The sequence below is a fragment of the Notolepis coatsorum genome (genome assembly GCF_963971535.1).
Source record: "Notolepis coatsorum genome assembly, chromosome: 3".
Taxonomy (NCBI): Eukaryota; Metazoa; Chordata; class Actinopteri; order Aulopiformes; family Paralepididae; genus Notolepis; species Notolepis coatsorum.
In genome coordinates, this window is record NC_140167.1 from 101,313,237 (window position 1) to 101,332,858 (window position 19,622).

Sequence of the window (19,622 nt, forward strand, 5' to 3'; positions counted from 1 at the left end):
GTCATTTGGGTTTCGCTTCCCCGCAGCCCTAGCTGGGCCGCAGCGGAGGCGAGCAGAAGGGTCTTCTCTGACCCGTCATCGAGGACGGCGTAAGTGTCCAGGTTCGGGGCCATTCGGGTCTCGGTGGTCTCTCTGCCGCCTAAAACGCTCCTGTCGAGCGGGCGGCAGCTTCTCCAAGATCCTTTCCACATTTGAGTTGGCGTAAAGTTCATGCCTCCCCTTCTCTCTCTGCGCTCCCAACATCCCTACCAGGGACTGCACTCTGATGGACAGGTCGTCCAGTGCTCGATTGTCTATTGCTGGGGGTAAGCGGTCGATGTGTCGGATCTCCTGGATCACGTAATCCCATATGCGCCCATACCTCTGGTCCAATGCTACCAGCGCTGCTGTGTATGGGGTGGTGGAAGTCGCGTAGGCGAGCGCTATATTATGTGCGCGGGGTACCTTTAAGTGCTTCAGTAGGATGGCGTATTTGTGGCGTTCATCCAATACATCCACCAACATGGTCTCCAGACACATGCGGAGTTCTGTATACTGGGCCCGGTTCTCTTGGGTGAAGTCGGGTACCATAGGCGTGCCAATGTATGACGCTGACTGTGGATACATCGGCGAGCGTTGGGGGAGAGGCCTCCTAGGCGAGTCTCCTCCCGCTCCTTGGTATGGGCTGGTACCGGCAGTGTACCATGGCCCGCTTGTCCAGGTGCTGTTCCTCGGTGCGGGTCGTGCGTCGTGCTCACCCGGGTATAGAGTCGGGGGTCTGTAGCGCAGCTCCGCGGGAGTATAGCCTGGGCTGTACCGGACCTCCTGGTCCGGTAGAGTACTGTGCTGTCGTCGGGCGTGGTTCTCCTCCTCTTCCTCTTCGTCTTCAGTTAGGTCATCCAGTGCTTGTAGTCTCTGGTTTAGCCTCTCCACAGGATATGCTGCTCCTTCCCGGTTGCTAGGTCTCGCTTGGACCGGTGGGGGGAGGTGGTCTGTGGGGGGTATAGACCTCGTCTGTTGGTCAAGTTCAGGGTTGTTTACTCGGCTAGGGGATGCCGCCCTGGAGGTGTGTCTAGACGAGTTCCTGGAGCCTCTGGCGGAGGGAGAGGGTGTTGTCCGTCTGATCAGCTGTTCTATTAGTTGCGCTTGCTGTCTGTCGCGCTCTGCGTCCCGTAGAGCACCAGCAGCTGCTCGCTGGCTGTCTGCTCGGTCTCGGGCCACATTCTCTTCCCTCTGAATGCGTCTTATTTCTAGACGTATATGCTCTTCTTCGCTCCGCTGCTGGATCTGCAGTTGGTCGCGTTCAGCAGCGGCGTTCAGGCTGATGAGGAAGGCCTGCTGTAGGGTCCTCTCTGCCTCGCTGGGAGAAGGCGGTTGTATAGGGGAGCCTTCCCTCGGGGTACTCCTTGCGGAGCCTTGGAGCTCTATCTCCACGGTGCTCTCCCCGTCTTCTTCCGTGCCGAGTTCTGTCTCGGTAGCGTTGTATTCCTCCCGGGACTCATCGGGGACTACTTCTTCAGTACTGGCGGGGTGTGAAGTCATGTCTGGTTCCCACTGGTCCCCACCGTGAACTTGGTCAGTTACATTAGAACCCGTAGGGGCCTCTATGGTCGGGGTAGTCTGGGCGTTGGGTTTAGACATACTTTTACTTTCTAGTTTTACCGCGTTTACTGTTAGTAGAAGACTAGGTTGTTGACTGACAGCGTAAGCCTCTAAGTACTGAGGGAGCCGTCGTTCGCGCTGCGGGCGTTGGTTAGGAGGATCGTTTCGTGGAGTGTTCATCATAGGCCATTTCAATATTAATAACACTATATTAATATTACACTAATTACCCTCCGGCTCGAAGGACCAATTGTAACTGAGGGGTACAATTCCCTGACTGTATTACTAGATATGATACTTACTACCACTACCTTTGTACTTAATATTCGGCCACCCAGTACTCGGCATAAATATATTATGATGAACACTGTCACGTAGATGAAACGGATCCAACACAAATGTACGAATTAGAAATAGGTCTTTATTTCTACACAGCGATGGTGTGTAGAGCAAGCACTTAATCAAATCAATCACATTTATGAATGGGAATTAGTATGCACTTTTATGGCAAGAGTATTCGTCGGTATATCAATAGAGAATGTCCAATCTCTGAAGGCGCAGGTGGTACATATACGACCTGGAATAGTTAAGGAATAACAGCAATGATACTTTAATGATTATAGACTGGATACACTAGGGGGGGTTAATCCGGTCGCTTGTAAGCCGACAGGAGTAGGAAGGGGGGGGGGGTAGAGTCCGGCTGCCTCATCCGGCCAAGGGTATCCCAGGTGAACCCACTGTAGTGCCGTTCAATGCGCCGGCGATCCTTGGACCACAGATGAAAGCAGGTGGACTCTCTGTGAGCCGGCTCTCTCCGGTCCACGGGGGAGAGACGTGAAGCGACCTCGTCTTGCAGAGCGTCTCCTCACCTTGCGTCCTCTCCAGGGGGGGGGGGTTCCAACACACGGCAGTGTCGGGGGTCTTTATCCATGGAATAATCAACGTATACAAAGCATAATCCGTGCCTGGGAAGGCGGGCTGTCGTCGGTAGAATAATCCGGTATACAGGTCCACTCGCTCGTCGGCTCTGGGGCTCCTCGGGTGCAATCTCACATGGGGTCAATCATCCTGGATAAGCAGCCAGTTTTCTGCCCGAAACGATGGGGTGCTGACTACGGTAGTATTCTCACCGCACGAAGCACTATATATTAACAGACTATTATTAGCTTAATAGACTACGTCCAACTCGACGATATAGTGCCAAATATGACTATTCAAATATTAATATACACGATGTCTCAATACCGATGGTAGGCCGAACTTGGCCTTACTCCCACACGTGGCGTCGCGGGGAGGCTTTACATCTGTCACTCTATTGGAGGGTAAGAAACTGGACTGAAAAGGAAGTCCTACTTTAGTAGCGCAGTATATATACGCACTATGAACAAATAGTCCCATTAGTGGTGCGGTAGCCAGATTCCTACGCGGAACTAGGACTTGTTCGTACATGTTGAGCGGTACGTTTGAACTGGGTCTGGGGGGTATGGCAGCCTGGCACCAAGGTCTCGACCAATAGTAGAATGGAGACTATTATGGGATGTTCAGTAGGCTAGAATGGATATTCAATGCATATTGTACAAGGAATATACAAGGGATATCAGGGAATATTAGAGAATATACAAATACAATTAAATATATATATATAATAAATATATATATTCGGTTTAATCTGGCCCTTCACAACAATTATCATAAACTATCATAAATCTATCTATTCACTCAGAGCTGTATTTGTATATTTCCACCTCACTTTTTTCTGTGGTAAACTATTTAGTTTCATGTTTTTTCCCATTATATGTCATCACATAATATTATTATATATTATATTATACCCACAGTAAACATCAATTTACCCACAGTGATTCATTAAGATCCTATCATACTGTTGCTTAGATTTGTTTTGATTTAGAAGTCAATATGAATATTTTACAAAACTATTACAACACCATAATCTTTCTTTCAAGTCAATTCAAAGTGACTCTACAGCCCTCAAGGTCACGGTGTGTATAGTAATTAAAGGGGCACGTCACCAAAACACAATGCTGATTTATTCATGTGCAAAAGTGCCTGTTTAATAAGGTGTGTTAGCCCAACTCATTATTGTTATATTATAATAATTACATTATTACTATATACTCACACTATTACATTATTGAGCGATATTGCATGCTTAAAGGTTACCGAATTTACCTTGTCATCAAAAGATCTTGTACAACTAAATTGGGAGGGAAAAACACCAAAGATGGAGGCTGCAGGGTTTTCATGAGACAGCACAGTGTTATATTGTAGCCATGCTGCCATGCTGTGTAGGTGAAAGGGTAGACTTATTTCTATGTCTATATATTCTCCAGGTGTGTCTATATTCTCTGAACAGGCTCAAGCTTGACACAGAGGATATGGGTCTCTGCCAAGTTGAATCCCTGTTGCAGCAATCAGTTCTGCCTTGACACCGAACTGTGGGTTGGTATTGGCATGTTCTGTCACGGCTCCCACTGAGGTCCTGCAGTCTCCCTGCTGTGCATCACCAACTGCCGTCAATCTGGCGTCACCCCCCAGCTGTTGTCTTAACAGTCATCTCTCCCCTGTGTACTTATGGCTGTCTCCCCCCCAGTCAGTCATCTCTCGTACGAATTCAGTTCAGTTCAGTTCAGTTATTTTTTATTTTGGGTTTTGGACACATAACAATGGTCATTCCATAAATCGCCAACGTTTTACCAGCTGCTATTGCAGCATTGTCCAATTGTCCGAAAAGGGCTAGGGAGAAGCACTGGGCCCTGAAGACTTACGTTTAATTTTTTATATATATATTTTTTTTTACATTTACATACATAGTACATACATACTGTAGTACACATTACAGTACTTACATACTGTATAGTACACATTACAGTATAGTATACCTGCAGCATATAATAGTATATACAACAGTCAGTCTATCTGTCTCTGTTTCTGCTCAATAAATACTGAGGGCGGAATCCACAAAGGCTTTGCACGGCTTTTTCCGAAGCAGAGCCGGTGCATCTCGGTCTCAAATGAGTGAAATTAGGTTGCTCATGCTTAACGTCGGCATTGCGTCCGTGCAATCGGCGTATATTTAAATGAGGTAACATGGGCGGAACATTAGCCCATTAGTAAATTAGCCTCTAAACAGGTGATCATGGTAGCAGTAATTGTGCAGACAGGGATGACCGTGAAAGATATTATCGAATATCTCGAAGGACAATATCAAATCAAGCGCATGCAGCGATCCCATGCAATCGTACTCATTATTTAAATATCGTTATATAACGTTGTGGGCCTTGGCGTTATGCTCGTATAAAAACAGAATCTAACTTGTTCGAGAAATATAAAGCCGAGATGATCAATACAGTAAACATTTATTTCTGATATAGGTGCTGATCAGCAGTAATGCAATGTCATTATTATTATTCTGAAGTAATTATTTTTATTATTATTATTATTATTAAATAAAAAATGTATTAATAATGAATTAATAAGAACTCCTCTCCTTCACTATAATATAATTATGAAATCAGATATAGTCCAGGGCTTTACAACTTAATAAAAGGATTGAATATATATATTAAATGGGATAGAAACCAAATTAAATGTATACCATATACAATGAAAGAATATAGTGCTCTAATTATATTGGTATACATTTCATTTGTTTTTTTTATTTTTTATTTTTTGTATTGATCTTTTTCCCCCTCCTTTTTCCTCCGATTTTCTCCCATCCCAATGTTAGTCGTTATGCCAATTCCAAATCCCCTTCCTGGTCGCTGCGCACTTACCCCCCACAGTCGGTCTGGGAGAGTGGAGGCTATCACATGCTTCCTCCGACACACGTCTAGCCAATCAACCGCTTCTTTTCACCTGGCAGCGCGGACTCTCACTGAAAAACAAATTACAAACATCTCAAAACAAGCTAGTCAGACTACTGCTTGACCTGACTCCTAGAACCCACCTCACCCCTGCCCACTTTGACAACCTAGGATGGCTTAGAGTAGACGACAGAGTACAGCAACTTGCAATGGGCCTGGTCTACAAGATACACTACGCGACCAAGGTACCCATGTACATGTCAAAGTACTTCCCAAAGGTCAGTGAATACCACGATCACAACACCAGAGGGAGCTCCACAAATCATGTAAAACCCAGATTCGGCTCAAACAAGGGACTAAACACGTTTCGCAATTATGCCACATCAATGTGGAACGCCCTACCTAAAGCTGTAAAGGAATGTGAATCACTACCCACTTTCAAAAACACTCTAAAAAAACACCTACGTGAGACTGCAATTCGAAACTGGCCCCTACAAATGTCCTAACCTAGTTGTACAGTAAATGACCATGTAAGGCTTTGTCAGTATTCCAATGTACAGTGTAAAATGTGTGTGTGTGTCCTACCCAACCCCCCCCCCCCCCCCCCCCACCTCCAATGTACAGCCCCCACCCACCCACCCAACCCAGTTTCTACGTCAAATGTATATACACTCTTTTTCTGGACACTTTTGTATCACAAACAGTACTGTATTTGCAAATCTGATATGTCATAAATGTATAGATGTAGCAGTACTGTCTATCTGTATGTCATGTATGTCATATATGTTATGATGAATTGAAAAAATGGGGGACCCTGATGTAAACAAGACGAAAGTCTTTCTCTGGTCTGCATCCCCTTAACAATTGTATGTATTGAGCTGTACTGTACTGTACCCATTCTGCAATCTGTTAATACACTTTTCAATCAATCAATCAAAGAGGGTGTAACGTGTGGAAGGATCACACTACCCCCCTTAGATCCTATCCGCGCTGAGCAGGCGCCCCGACCGAACTGTAGGAGTCGCCGTTTACAACGACCCGGACCCACCCCACCAGCTTTCCCACCCTCTAATACTGCCAATTGTATTAGTGTGAACGGCCAGCCAAGCTGGTGACAACACCGGAGCTGTGAGCTGGATTCGAACAGGTGAATCCAGCGTCTCCGGCGTTTGGTGACGAACGCAATCTCCGCTACGCCACCTGACCGGCCTCATTTAATTTCGTTTCTATCCCATTTAATATATATTCAATCTCTTTATTAAGTTGTAAAGCCCTGGCTGTTAACAGAATTCGGCTATAGGGCGACAATAATGTGGTCAAGAGACATGGGCCCTCATTCATCAACGTGTTCTACGCACAGATTTGTGCTTACCCTGTGCGTACGATCATTTCTAAGCAAAGAGTGGGATTCATCAATTTCAACTTGAACTTGACTCCGTGCTTACGTCTACGCACAGGTCAGACCATGCGTACCTGGCGCCCAGTGGTAGAATATATTATTACAACAAGGAAATGAGCTTCTGTGCATAATAACACTGGCATGTTCTGTACGAACCGTAGTTCATTATAGTTCATTGTAAAATAGCAACAGTAGTGTAATTATGGTCAAAACCCTATAAATAGCATTTGGAATAATAGATCTTTCTCTCAGAATGAATGCAGCATGGTTTATATAGCGTTATCGGAATATACAGGGTGTAGGCTACTGACTGACTGCGCTCCGCGTAGCTTGATTGATTGATTGATTGATTGAAAAGTTTATTAACAGATTGCAGAATGGGTACAGTACAGTACAGCTCAGTACATACAATTGTTAATTGGGGATGCAGACCAGAGAAAGACTTTCGTCTTGTTTACATCAGGGTCCCCCATTTTCAATTCATCATAAATCATAAAGCTCAACTCGTTATTATTTTGCGCAGACCGCAGAAACACGGGAACGTTTTGATTATATTTAAAAGGCTTTACGTTATAAGAAACAAGTGGAATTTCGAAGCTGTAAGCAGAATACAAGTTATATGAATATAGTGTTCTTCCCCCTTTTTACTGTATAAGAAAGAATAGAAAACGCATTGCAATGACACCAGATAGGGGACAGACTATGTATATGATGGGATTCAAGTTCGCGTTTTTGTTGATCATAGGCATGCTGTCAGAGTATGATATCTTAATTAAACATTCTAGAACATTTGTCGTCACAGATCATGTCCTAATAGAACATAGGCTATGGCATGGATCGTGATATTGTGTGGACTGTTATTATTACTGTACCGGTACCACCCATTGTGACAACAGCCTTGTGAGTCCCGCACACAAACATGATGGAATTCAAGTTCATGTATTGAAAGGCAGGCTACATCATACATGCAGTGAGATTCATTGTTCTTGTATATGCTCTCGTATTATTGTTTATATAGGCTACCCAATACTGACATCAAAATAGATTGTAGTATGCCTCTAGAAATCATATGCAGCAGGTAGAAAATTGACGGGAGATCCATCGCGATTTGGAATAAAATTGAGGAGAACTTTAATCCCTGGGTATTAATCAAACAACACGGGAAAAGGCAGTCATATTCCAGCGCGGTATTTATTAGTGTTTGCGCTGCCCAGGCAGCAATGGTTAATACTAGATATCATATCCGACATCACCGTAAGTGTACACGTCTGTTAGCCTGTCTCATGACACGCTTCCCTCGGCTTAGTCCATTTTTCCACATTTCATGGGTGTATTCCATTACCGTATATGGTTAATCGGGGCGTTTCTGGTATGCAAATACGTGAAAGTGTGCACGAGCCTCGGCGCAGAGCCAAGGTGGGATTCATCATGACAGGTGTGCGTAGAGCCTGCGTACGCACGTGTGATGAATCCCGACTTCCCTGTGCGTACACTGGTTCTACATTCCGTGCTTACGTGTGGAAATAGAACATGTTCTACGCACACATTGATGAATGAGGGCCCTGGTTTCTATCTTAAGCCTTAACTGGCGTTCTTTATTATTCACATGGCAGAGCAGTAACACTACAGGTCTCCTCTCACTGAGAGGCTGGGGGGAAGAGAAAGAAGTTGGAGGAGACATCTCTATTTATACTCGCCACCTGGTGGTGTTCCTGAGTGTCTCCGCCTAGAGCGCCCTCTAGTGGAAACAGTTATATATGCAGTTAGACAGTTACTAACAATCCTACACAGGACCTCTGCCTTCAACACTCCCACTTAGGGTTTAGCATACTGGATAACTTCTTGGAAAAACATTTTACAAAGGAAATAATATACTCCAAAAAGATCAAAAGAATATGGCAGTCAATATCTACACACCAAACATGGCCTCTGAAAATCTCTTCAATTTCAATTTGGAAGCAGGTTTCGTCATGGCGTCTGCTACCATGTCGTCCATTGGACAATACATCAGTGTCATCCTTTCTTCTCTGATGACAGATCTGATTAAATTATATTTTATATATCGACATGTTTACATCTCTGTCGGCACACAGGGTTTCTAGCAATCGCAATGGTTCCCTGGTTGTCCTCATAAACAACAGTCTTCTTATATACATAGGTATCCATCCCTTCGAGCAGTTGTTCCAGATAAATACACTCCTGTATGGTCATAGCTAGAGCCATATATTCGGCTTCACAAGTTGATAAAGCCACGGTGGGCTGCTTCTTTGTTTTCCACGAAACCAGTGAGCTGTCTGCGTTCAAACTCACACAATATCCGGTGGTACTTGATTTGATTTTATTTTATTGATGGATTAAAAACACACAACAAGGATCCAAAGGATAACATGAGAAAGAGTAAAACCCTTATTTCCGTCATGGTCCCAGGGCTGTTAGGCCACAACAAAATACACGACAATAACACAACACTCATACATTTAAAACATTATAAGACTAACCTATCGCTAAAATTGTATACCCCACAATAACTAAAAACTGATTGGAAACCCATTCAAACTATAGGGGGCTATTCTTCTATTCTGTCCATGAGCCACTTCCTGACGCTTCTCTTGAAGCTGTGGAGGCTCAAGCTCTGCTTGATGGGGAGAGGCAGCTTGTTCCAATCCTGGGCTCCAGAGAAAGTAAGGGAGCATTGGCCCAGTTTCGATCGGAAAGAAGCAGGCTTCAGGTTTGCTATGCTTGCTCTAGTTCTGTGGTTGTGGGATTCGTTGACCGGGGTGAAGTAGTTTTGGAGGTATCTAGGGGACCTTTGGTTTATAATATTGTGCACTATGTTCAGTCTGAGCTGGGTAACTCTGGCCTCTATAGGAAGCCAGTTTAGCTCCTGGAAGTGACTCCTCCCTATGTGGGTGCGAGGGCCAAGACCCATTACCACCCTTACTAGCTTATTTTGGGAAACCTGAAGCTTCTTTTTTATGTTCACTGACAGGCCCTCGAACCACGATACGCTACCATAGTCAAAGTGGCAGAGTACTAGGCTATTTGCTAATAGCCTGAGGCTATCTCTGCCAAGGAGGTTGGCTTTCCTAGCTAGGTACCTGGTGCGGGCGTTGACTTTGCCCAGTACTTGGGAGGCCATAGCCTCCCCATCTAGGCTCCCGTCTATCATACAGCCTAGATACTTCGCTTTTTTTTGCTGTTTTAGGGTTACAGCTCCTAGCTGGATATTAAACTCCTGTGCTTTCCTGAGCTTGGGCTTGGAGGCTAATAGTACTGCCTCTGTTTTACCTAGGTGAAGAGAAAGCCTGTTGTCCGAAAGCCACCTGCTGACCCCTGCAATTTCTTCACCTAGCATCTGTTCTAGTGTGTTCTGATCCTTGTGTGAGACTAGCAGGGCTGAGTCGTCTGCAAATAAAAACAAGTTACATGAGCATGCTGCTGACATGTCATTTATGTACAGTAAAAAAAGGAGAGGTCCTAGCACGCTTCCTTGTGGGACCCCACATACAATGGGCTTGGCCTCTGACCTAGTGCCACTGACCTCAACCCGCTGCACCCTATCAGCAAGGTAGGAAGAGAACCATCTGACCACTGTCTCAGACATACCCAAGGCCTTAAGCTTGGAGAGCAGTATGTCATGGTTCACTGTGTCGAAAGCCTTCTGTAGGTCTAGAAGAACTAGCCCACACAGCTTACCTGAATCTATCTCCCTCCTGATACTGTCTGTAAGATAAAGAAGACATGTTTCAGTAGAGTAAGACTTCCTAAAGCCGGATTGGAGGTCGTACAGGAGGTCATGGCTGCTTGCATATTCCTGGACTTGTTCATGGACTATCTTCTCTAGGACTTTGGATAACACACTTAAAATTGAGACTGGTCTATAATTGCTGGGGTCAGATTTGCTCCCTTTTTTATATATAGGGATGACTTTGGCATTCTTGAAGTCGGTGGGTACCTTGCCTAGGTCCAGGGAGAGGTTAATAATATGGGTTACTGGTGGAGCTATAACTCCGGCTGCATCCCTCAGAAACCTGGCACTGATGCCATCTACACCTGTGGCCTTCTTGATTTTGAGCTCACCCAGCATCGCAGCCACTTTGACTACTGACACCTTGCTTAAGGAGAACGAGTTTGCCTTAACCCCTCGTTGGCTATAGTAGTTGGAAACAAAGTCATCACCAAACTGCTCTGTCTTGGGAGGTAGGTTAGAGACAAGCTTACCTGCTACCGATGTAAAGAAGTTATTAAAGATTGTGGCTACATTCTTTTTATCAAACTCCATTCCCTTGTCTGTGGACAGGCCTATGTTGGACTCAGTAGTCCTTTGGTTGGCATCGCCCCCACAGCCTAGCTGCTTGAGGGTTTTCCACAGCTGCCCAGTCTGCATCACTGTAGGCTTTAAGCCCTAGACCCTCGCTGCTCTTTCTGAAACACAGTTGTCTGTCTGCTGTACCTTTAAGATAGCGAAAAACGTGTTTTGCTGTGATCCAATGCTCCCCTGTGGGGTCAGCGAAATGCTGTGACAGTTTACTCACTACAAAACATAGGTCAGGGCGGGTACATGTTGTTAAATAAATGAGGCTACCCACAGCTTCTCTGTACATTTTTACATCTGTCAGTTTCCGAGCATCCTCCTGATAGTCTAGTTTTTGATCACATGGTGTTTCCCTTGATCTACATTCTTGCATGTCGAAACGTTTCAGGATCTTTTCCACATATCTCTTCTGGGATATTTTTACACAATTAGCAGACGCAGACTGTTCAAAATCCATACCTAGAAAATGCTTTAACCTCCCAACGTCTTTCATTTTGAATCTAGTGGAGAGCATCTCTTTCACCTGTGCTAGGCTCCTGGTGTTGTCTGCTGCTATGATCAAATCGTCCACCCAAATGACGATGATCACTTTTCCTGACTCCTTTGACTCCCTCGAGTAAACACAGGGCTCTACTGGGTTCTGTATGAAGTGATCTTTGATAAGGCATGTATGAAGCATCTCGTTCCAATTTTGCCTGGACTGTTTCAGGCCGTAAATGGATTTTTCCAGCTTACACACTAGCTTCTCTCCTTCCTTTTCGTAACCCTCAGGTTGTTCCATGTATATTTCCCTATCTATGGGGGCGTGCAGATAGGCTGTTTTCACATCCATCTGATGTAAAATTAGGTTGTCCTCAGCTGCTTTCTGCACCACTACCCTTATACTGGTCAGATTGGCTGTGGGGGAGAATGTTTCACCGTAGTCTATCCCCTCCCTCTGACTGTAACCCTTAGCTACAAACCTTGCTTTGTACTTATCGTGGCCTTCAATTCCCTCCTTGATTGAATTCCCATTTTTCTCCCACTGTATGTCTGCCCTCTGGTAACTTGGTTAGAGTGAAGGTGTGGTTGTCCTCTAGGGACCTCATCTCCTCGTCCATTGCTCTCTCCCATTTTCTTGATTCAGGGGACACCATGGCCTCTTTAAAGGTCTGAGGTACCCCACTAACTACCCAGTAGCAGTAATCAACGGTGATGGGTGTACTGTCCTCCTCGTCACTCCCTTTCCGAGCATAGTCTGTCAGATACTTTGGGGGTCTGTGTTCCCTCGAGGGGTACCTCCCACTGCTTGGGGCACTTGACGTCACCCTTGGGTGCTCCTCATCACCGCCCTCTGGGGGTGGCTGACTGTCTGCCTGCACGACCGTGCTAAGTACACTGGGCTGATGTGTCTCTGTTTCTACACACCTTACTCTGGAGTCCAGCTCTGGCTCCTCTGTCTGTGTCTCACCCTCACATGTTGTCTTTGTGACAAACTTGACTAGCCTGTGTTTCTGCACTACCCCTTTACCGGGATAATAAACCAGGAAAGCGGGGTTTCCCTTGTCGTGCCCTACAAAGAGTCCTTTTTCACATCTGGACTCGAGCTTTCCTCTGTCCTGCAGGTACGCATAACACACTGATCCAAATCGGTGCATTCTGGCTAGATTACACTTATTTCCTGTCAGTGCTGTATACAGGGTGGTGCCTGTGTGCTTATTGAAGCACCTGTTTCTGGTGTAAGCGGCTTCTTGCACTGCATAGTGCCATAGGCTCTTAGGTAAGTTACTACCTACTAGCTTACACCTAGCCATCTCGAAAATAGTGCGCCATTCTCTCTCTGCCACTCCGTTCTGGTGTGGGGAATATGGACATGACGTCTCGTGTCTTATCCTGTTCTTCCTCAACAGTGATTGAAACTCTCTGTTTGTGAATTCTGTCCCGTTGTCGGACCTCAAACATCTTACTGTACCATAAGGGGCTATGTCCGCCAGGAATTTTTCCGTGGCCTGGAGTGTGTCACTCTTTGCTTTAAGAAAGTAAACAAACACTGCCCCTGTGCACACGTCTGTAAAAGACTGTACATATCTAAAGCCTCCTATGGGCTCATTCCTTACTGGACCGGCAAGATCTGTGTTAACCAACGGAAGTGGTACTTTTACTTTTTCTGTGGGATTTCTGTTTCTCGATTGAGCAAACTTCCCCTTTATGCACACGACACATTCTTTATCAGGTCTACGCTTTTCGCCTTCAATGTGCATGCCCTCTGTCACTGCTTGCAGTTTCAGTAAATCCTCGTAATTACAATGACCCATAATCTCATGCCATGTCTGAATATCGTGGCTGACGGTTACTTTACACATATCACTGTCATTGTAACGGAGGTACCGCAGTCTATCCACAGTCACGAGGTACAAGTAGTGAAGTGGCTGTGGACGTTAAGCGGTACTGCAAGTAAACTCACTCCCCAGAGGCATCCAGACCCAGTAGCAAGAGGTGAGTTCACCTCTTGGTACAGTGGTCTGTGATGTCGCCCCCGGTGCTGGAGACCGGGGTTCAACTCCCACTCAGGGCAATCCCTTAACAGGGGTCGAATCGAAACAAACACAACGCAGTAAGATCACACCGGCTACACTTGGTGCCGATAGACCCGGATGCCCTGGGTGGAGTGAGTTTAGGGGGGTGAGTCAGTCCCCCAGACAATCAGTCCCTTCCTTTGGGCCTGTTACAGCTGTGTTGGCCTGGTGACATACGCCATCTGCACCCTGGGGATGAAGCCCTCTCGTTCCGCTACTCTCCAGGCGTCGCCTCGATCTGTCTCACGCCGACCATCGCCACCATCTTGTCCATGCGTGTGTCGCGCGCCCTGGTCGCGTTTCTTCATGCACGCTCTGCCTGCGTGCCGCGTGGATCTGCAGGAGCCACACCAGACAGTCCTCGTGCAGTTACTTCTCCGATGGCCTTTCTCTCCGCATCGCCAACACGCCAGCTCCGTCGTGGTCCTGGTCCTCTCCCTTGGCGTCGCTTTAGCACCCTCTCTCCCGCCTCCGCGGCGGCTGGGTGGGTATCTTCTGAGGCCTCGAAGTTCCTTAACTTAGCCTTGAACTGTCCCAGCGTCATGTCCGTTGAACCGTGTGTTACCAGGAGTGTGAACGGTTTGTACAGCTCCGGTAGTCCTCTCATAATCATCGCCATCATTAGCCCATCGCTTGGTGCTTCTCCGGCACTCCTCAATGGCGTCGTGATCTGCTCCGCTCTGTTGACGTATTCGGTCAAAGTCTCGGTTTGCCCCTTCCTCAGGGTCGTCAGTGCTATGTAGAGGGCCATGACTCGGGGTCTTCCTCGCCCTATGTAATGCTCTCTCAATACCTCCAGGCTTTCTCTGCCTCTGTCTTTAGTGTCACGGAATATCAGCCCCAGGCTGGTGTCGTCGAGCACGGGCGCTAACTTACAGTACGCGTCTGCGTTACGCTGGTCGTCCAGGGCTTGCTCTTCCGCCGTCAGTTCTCCCGTGGGGGCTGCCAGGATCGTCTCCTTCAGTCCCGCACCGTGCATGCAGCATAGCATGCGCTCTTTCCAGAGCTCGTAGTTCTCTGCTTTTCCATTGAATAAGGGCCATTTGTTCCTCCCTCTGGCCGCCACACGTTTTAAGATGGGGTTCTCCCCCTCGCCTCCGTTGTGTTCAGCAGGCGCCACGCTTTCTAAGGCGGGGTTCTCCCCCTCGCCTCCGTTGTGCTCAGCATGCTCCGTCTCCCCCGGTGCCGCCTCCTCGGGGCTTTTGGCTGCTGCATTCCAGTGACTCCCGGCTGCTACCTTCTTGACTCTCCTGTGAGGCTTCTTGGCTTTCATGTTCTCCGTTGGTGGTAGGCGTAGCTATAGCTCTTGTTGGCCTAGCGTCTAGCCACGCGGTGCTCCCGGCGCTAACCTAGCCTATACTTCAGCTAAGCTTGCTACCCTTATTATTTCGCCCCGGCATTATCTGGGCCCATAACCTGTTAACAGAATTCGGCTATAGGGCGACAATAATGTGGTCAAGAGGCATGGTTTCTATCTTGAGCCTTAACTGGTGTTGTTTATTATTCACATGGCAGAGCAGTAACACTACAGGTCTCCTCTCACTGAGAGGCTGGGGGAAAGAGAAAGAAGTGGGAGGAGACATCTCTATTTATACTCGCCACCTGGTGGTGTTCCTGAGTGTCTCCGCCTAGAGCGCCCTCTAGTGGAAACAGTTATATATGCAGTTAGACAGTTACTAACAATCCTACACAGGACCTCTGCCTTCAACACTGGCCTATATCTGATTTCATAATTAGATTATAGTGAAGGAGAGGAGTTCTTATTAATTAATTATTAATAAAGAAATTATTTAATAACAATAATAATAATAACTTCAGAATAATACTGTATTGATCATCTCAGAACCAAGCATTTAAAATGTCAGTGCTTAGTCTTATTTATAAATCACGCTATTGTCACGCGGCTTTATATTTCTCGAACAAGTTAGATACTGTTCATAACTCATAAGATCTATTTTCTTTAGTATTCCGTTCATTTTGTATTGTATTTCTGTGAGGTTTTTGTCCTTTGCTCACTTACTCGCTCTGTTCCTTTAAGCCTACTCGCTCTGTTTCCATTTGTTTTCTGTTAATCATTTCATTCCCCTATTCACACGCTTCTTCCCAGAGACGTCGTTGATTGGTTCTCCCCCGTCCACACGCTTATCAATCACATCCCTCAGCTGTCACTGCTTGTCAATTAAGCATTCCCGTATTATTTATACCCCGTTTCCCCATTCAGGTTTTGTTGGATCGTTTTGATATTTCAGTTGCATTCGCCGTTCCTGCTGCCTGCTGTTGTTTCCCTGTGCTTTGCCTCCAGGATATTCAAGAAGCATTCCTCTTGGACACCCTTTCCCCGAGGCGACGCGCTCGCTCCATTCTGTTCCAACGCTCTTTACGCACAACGCCTGGGTGAGTTTTTTATGACTGTCTTTGATCCAATTCCGTTTTTCGTGTGTTTATATAACACTGAAGATTTCCAGCTTTTTATCAGACAGTCACTCACCCAGCGTTTAGCCTTTTTTGGATTGTTTCATTGGGATAATATTTTGGCCTAACATCTCCCACTGTGTGTTTACACACCGAAGATATTATCACATTGGATTTGTATTTTTGGACTTCGCTCACAGTGTTTATTTTGCACCGAAGATATCTATCACTTGGGATTGTGTTTGGAACGTTACTCACAGTGTGTATTTACACCGAAGATTCAGTCACTTGGATAACTCTGTTTTCGGGTACAAGTCACCTCTCCTGTTCACCTGCTCTGTTCCACCTGCACTCTGAGTTAACTCGCTCCCTCTCTCTCTCTCGGTCCCGCAACCACCTCGGAGATTCTGCCGAGAGAAGTCTGCAGAGCGGCTCTGACGTCAGCGTCTGCTTCCCCTGACTACCATCCCGGGAGAAGCTGCAGAGCAGCAACATTCATCCTTGCTTGTATTCCAGTCTTTGTTTGAACTCTTCCCAGTCTGTGCTGTTTATTTAGTCTTAATAAACAAGCCCTTGTTTTTGGCAACTCTGAATCCTACTCTCTTGTGTCGTTGCGTTTGGGGTCGGTGTCAAACCATAACAATTTCGTTTACTTCGTAATGTAAAATAATAGAATCTTTATTGTCATTGTTGGTCCAACGAAATTGAGTTTAGAGCATCACCACATACAAACATACTGAATATAGCATGTACAAAATAAAAATATCAATAATATAATATCAATGTCCCAAGTGCAATAGTGCTAATGCAAATAAATAGTACAGTGACAGGGGGGGGGGGGGGGAGACAACAGTAAGATTTTGGTGGGACAAAGTGGGACAGATAGATTATTATTATTTATAGGTAAATTATTTAATTAGAATAACTGGTCTTCACCGAATAGATAAAGGTTAAATACAGATTAAAATACAGAATTAGATGTCTCCACATTCGAAGGAATGGCATGTGTCGTTTGCCGTTCTTGGTTTTAACTGCAGGTTTCTTTTTACTGCTTTCGATCTTGATTTGCTATTATTATTATCATTATTATTTTGCAACAAGTTAGCCCTCTCATAAATAGCACATATAAATGAATAACTAACTTGAACTAACTTAATAGGATTGAAGTGATATTTGGCTTAAAAAATCGGTCGCCTGGCAAAAAAAAAAAGAAAAAGAAAAGCCAGACGATGTGCATTGGGCCGCGGCTCTCTGACGCCTTATTTTCTGGGCCCCGGCCTGAAAAGTTTGGGAACCCCTGGTATAGACATATTAGCATAGTAGGTAGTAATATACAGTAGATTACTTATTATTAAAGTGCATAATAGTAAAAAAAAAACAGTACAAGTAGAGTAAAGAAAGTAAAAGTAAAGCCAGGTCGCGGAACCACTTACCAGGCTGACCTCTCCCTCCCTGCCGTTTGACTGGTCGCCAGCGGCCTGCGCTGCGTTCCGTTCCCTCAAGAAGAGGTTCACCACCGCCCCGGTCTTGCTCCACCCAGACCCCAAGAGGCAGTTTATTGTGGAGGTGGACGCCTCGGATACTGGACTAGGGGCTATCTTGTCTCAGCGGTCGGCGACTGACCAGAAGGTCCATCCGTGCGCTTTCTACTCACGTCGTTTCCTTCCTGCCGAGAGGAACTACGACATTGGCAATCGGGAGCTGCTGGCGGTAGTGGCTGCCTTGGAGGAGTGGCGTCATTGGCTGGAGGGGGCCGAGGAACCGTTCACCATTTGGACGGACCATAAGAACTTGACGTACATCCGTGCATCCAAGCGCCTCAACGGCCGGCAGGCAAGGTGGGCCAGCTTCCTCAGTCGGTTCGACTTCTCGCTGACCTTTCGCCCTGGGTCCCGCAACACGAAGGCCGACTCTCTGTCCCGGATACACTCCAAGGGGGCTCCAACCACTGAGGATCCGACTCCCATCCTCCCAGAGGCCAGGGTGGTGGGAGTGGTCACCTTGGGCATTGAAACCGTGGTCAGGCGTGCCCTACGTTTCCATCCCGCTCCCAGCAACGTACCTGTTCGTCGCCTCTTTGTCCCCGACTCAGTCCGGTCCCGGGTTCTCCAATGGGGCCATACCAGCCGGTTTGCCTGCCACCCCGGCGTTCATCGCACTTACTCCTTCCTGGCTCGTCGATTCTGGTGGCCCACCATGAGGAACGACGTCAAGGAGTTTGTTCTGGCCTGCACGGTCTGCGCCCGCAGCAAGGCCTCCCACCAGGCACCCTCCGAGCTATTACAGCCACTTCCCATTCCGAGCCGCCCTTGGTCCCATGTGGTGTTGGACTTCGTCACGGGTCTTCCTTCGTCCCAGGGAAACACGTGCCTTCTGACTGTGGTGGATCGGTTCAGCAAGGGGGTTCACCTCGTGGCCGTTCCCAAGCTTCCCTCAGCTTCCGAGACAGCGGACCTCCTGACAAGCCACGTGTTCCGCCTCCATGGTTTCCCCCAGGATGTCGTCTCGGACCGGGGTCCCCAGTTCACTTCCCAGGTATGGCGGGCCTTTTGCAAGGGATTGGGGGCAACTGTCAGTCTTTCGTCTGGTTACCATCCCCAGACTAACGGACAAACAGAGAGGATGAACCAGAGCGTGGAGTCTGCTCTCTGTTGTGTTGCCGCCGAGAGACCCGCTTCCTGGAGCCGGTTCCTCCCCTGGGTCGAGTACGCCATCAACTCCCTGTTCAGTTCCGCCACCGGCCTCTCGCCATTCGAGGTATCCCTGGGCTACCAACCCCCTCTTTTCCCTGCACAGGAGTCGGAAGTGGCAGTTCCCTCCGTGCAGGATCATCTTGACCGGTGTCGGAGCGTGCCAGTCGGGGAGCTGACCGACGCCGGACCCCTGCGCCGACGTACCACCCTGGGCAGAGGGTATGGTTGTCCGCCAAGGATCTTCCGCTTCGATCCTCGGCCAAGAAGCTTAACCCCCGGTTCGTCGGCCCTTTTGAGATCCAGAAGGTGCTCAGTCCCGCGGCGGTGAGTCTTAAGCTTCCTGCGTCCATGCGCATTCATCCCGTTTTCCATGTGTCCCGGGTTAAACCTGTCTCTCTCAGTCCCCTGATGCCTCCTGCTCCAGATCCGCCTCCTCCCGAGATGGTGGACGGACACCCCCAGTGGAAGGTCCGTCAGCTCATGGACGTCCGACGGCGGGGACGGGGGTTCCAGTACCTGGTGGACTGGGAGGGATACGGTCCGGAGGAACGGAGCTGGGTCTCCCGCCAGCTCATCATGGACCCCGCCCTGATCACCGACTTCCATCGGTCCCATCCGGGGAAGCCTAGGCCGGGCAGGTCGCCGGGTGGCTCCCGTGGAGGGGGGGGTACTGTGTACTGTGAGGATTGGTCCGATTCCGCACGGTTCCAGGTACCAATTGCCTTCGCGCACCTGAAGTGAGTTTCGAATCAGCTCGGTGGAGCCCTTATATACTCTTGGGTTCTGAACGTTCGGTGTCGGGTCGTTTTGGGCTTACCACTAGCTGCTGCTTGTTTTCCTCCT

General features: G+C 47.4%; 2 protein-coding genes across 4 annotated transcripts in view; both read left to right on the forward strand.

The window, feature by feature from the left end:
* LOC311225931 (interleukin-1 receptor type 2-like) overlaps positions 1–19,622 on the forward strand; it is a gene marked incomplete at both ends in the record, with an annotated part of 114,738 nt that overhangs the window by 71,339 nt on the left and 23,777 nt on the right. The window lies entirely within an intron of this gene.
* LOC311224945 (interleukin-1 receptor type 1) overlaps positions 1–19,622 on the forward strand; it is a 112,554-nt gene that overhangs the window by 22,546 nt on the left and 70,386 nt on the right. The gene's annotated exons all lie outside the window — the stretch shown is intronic.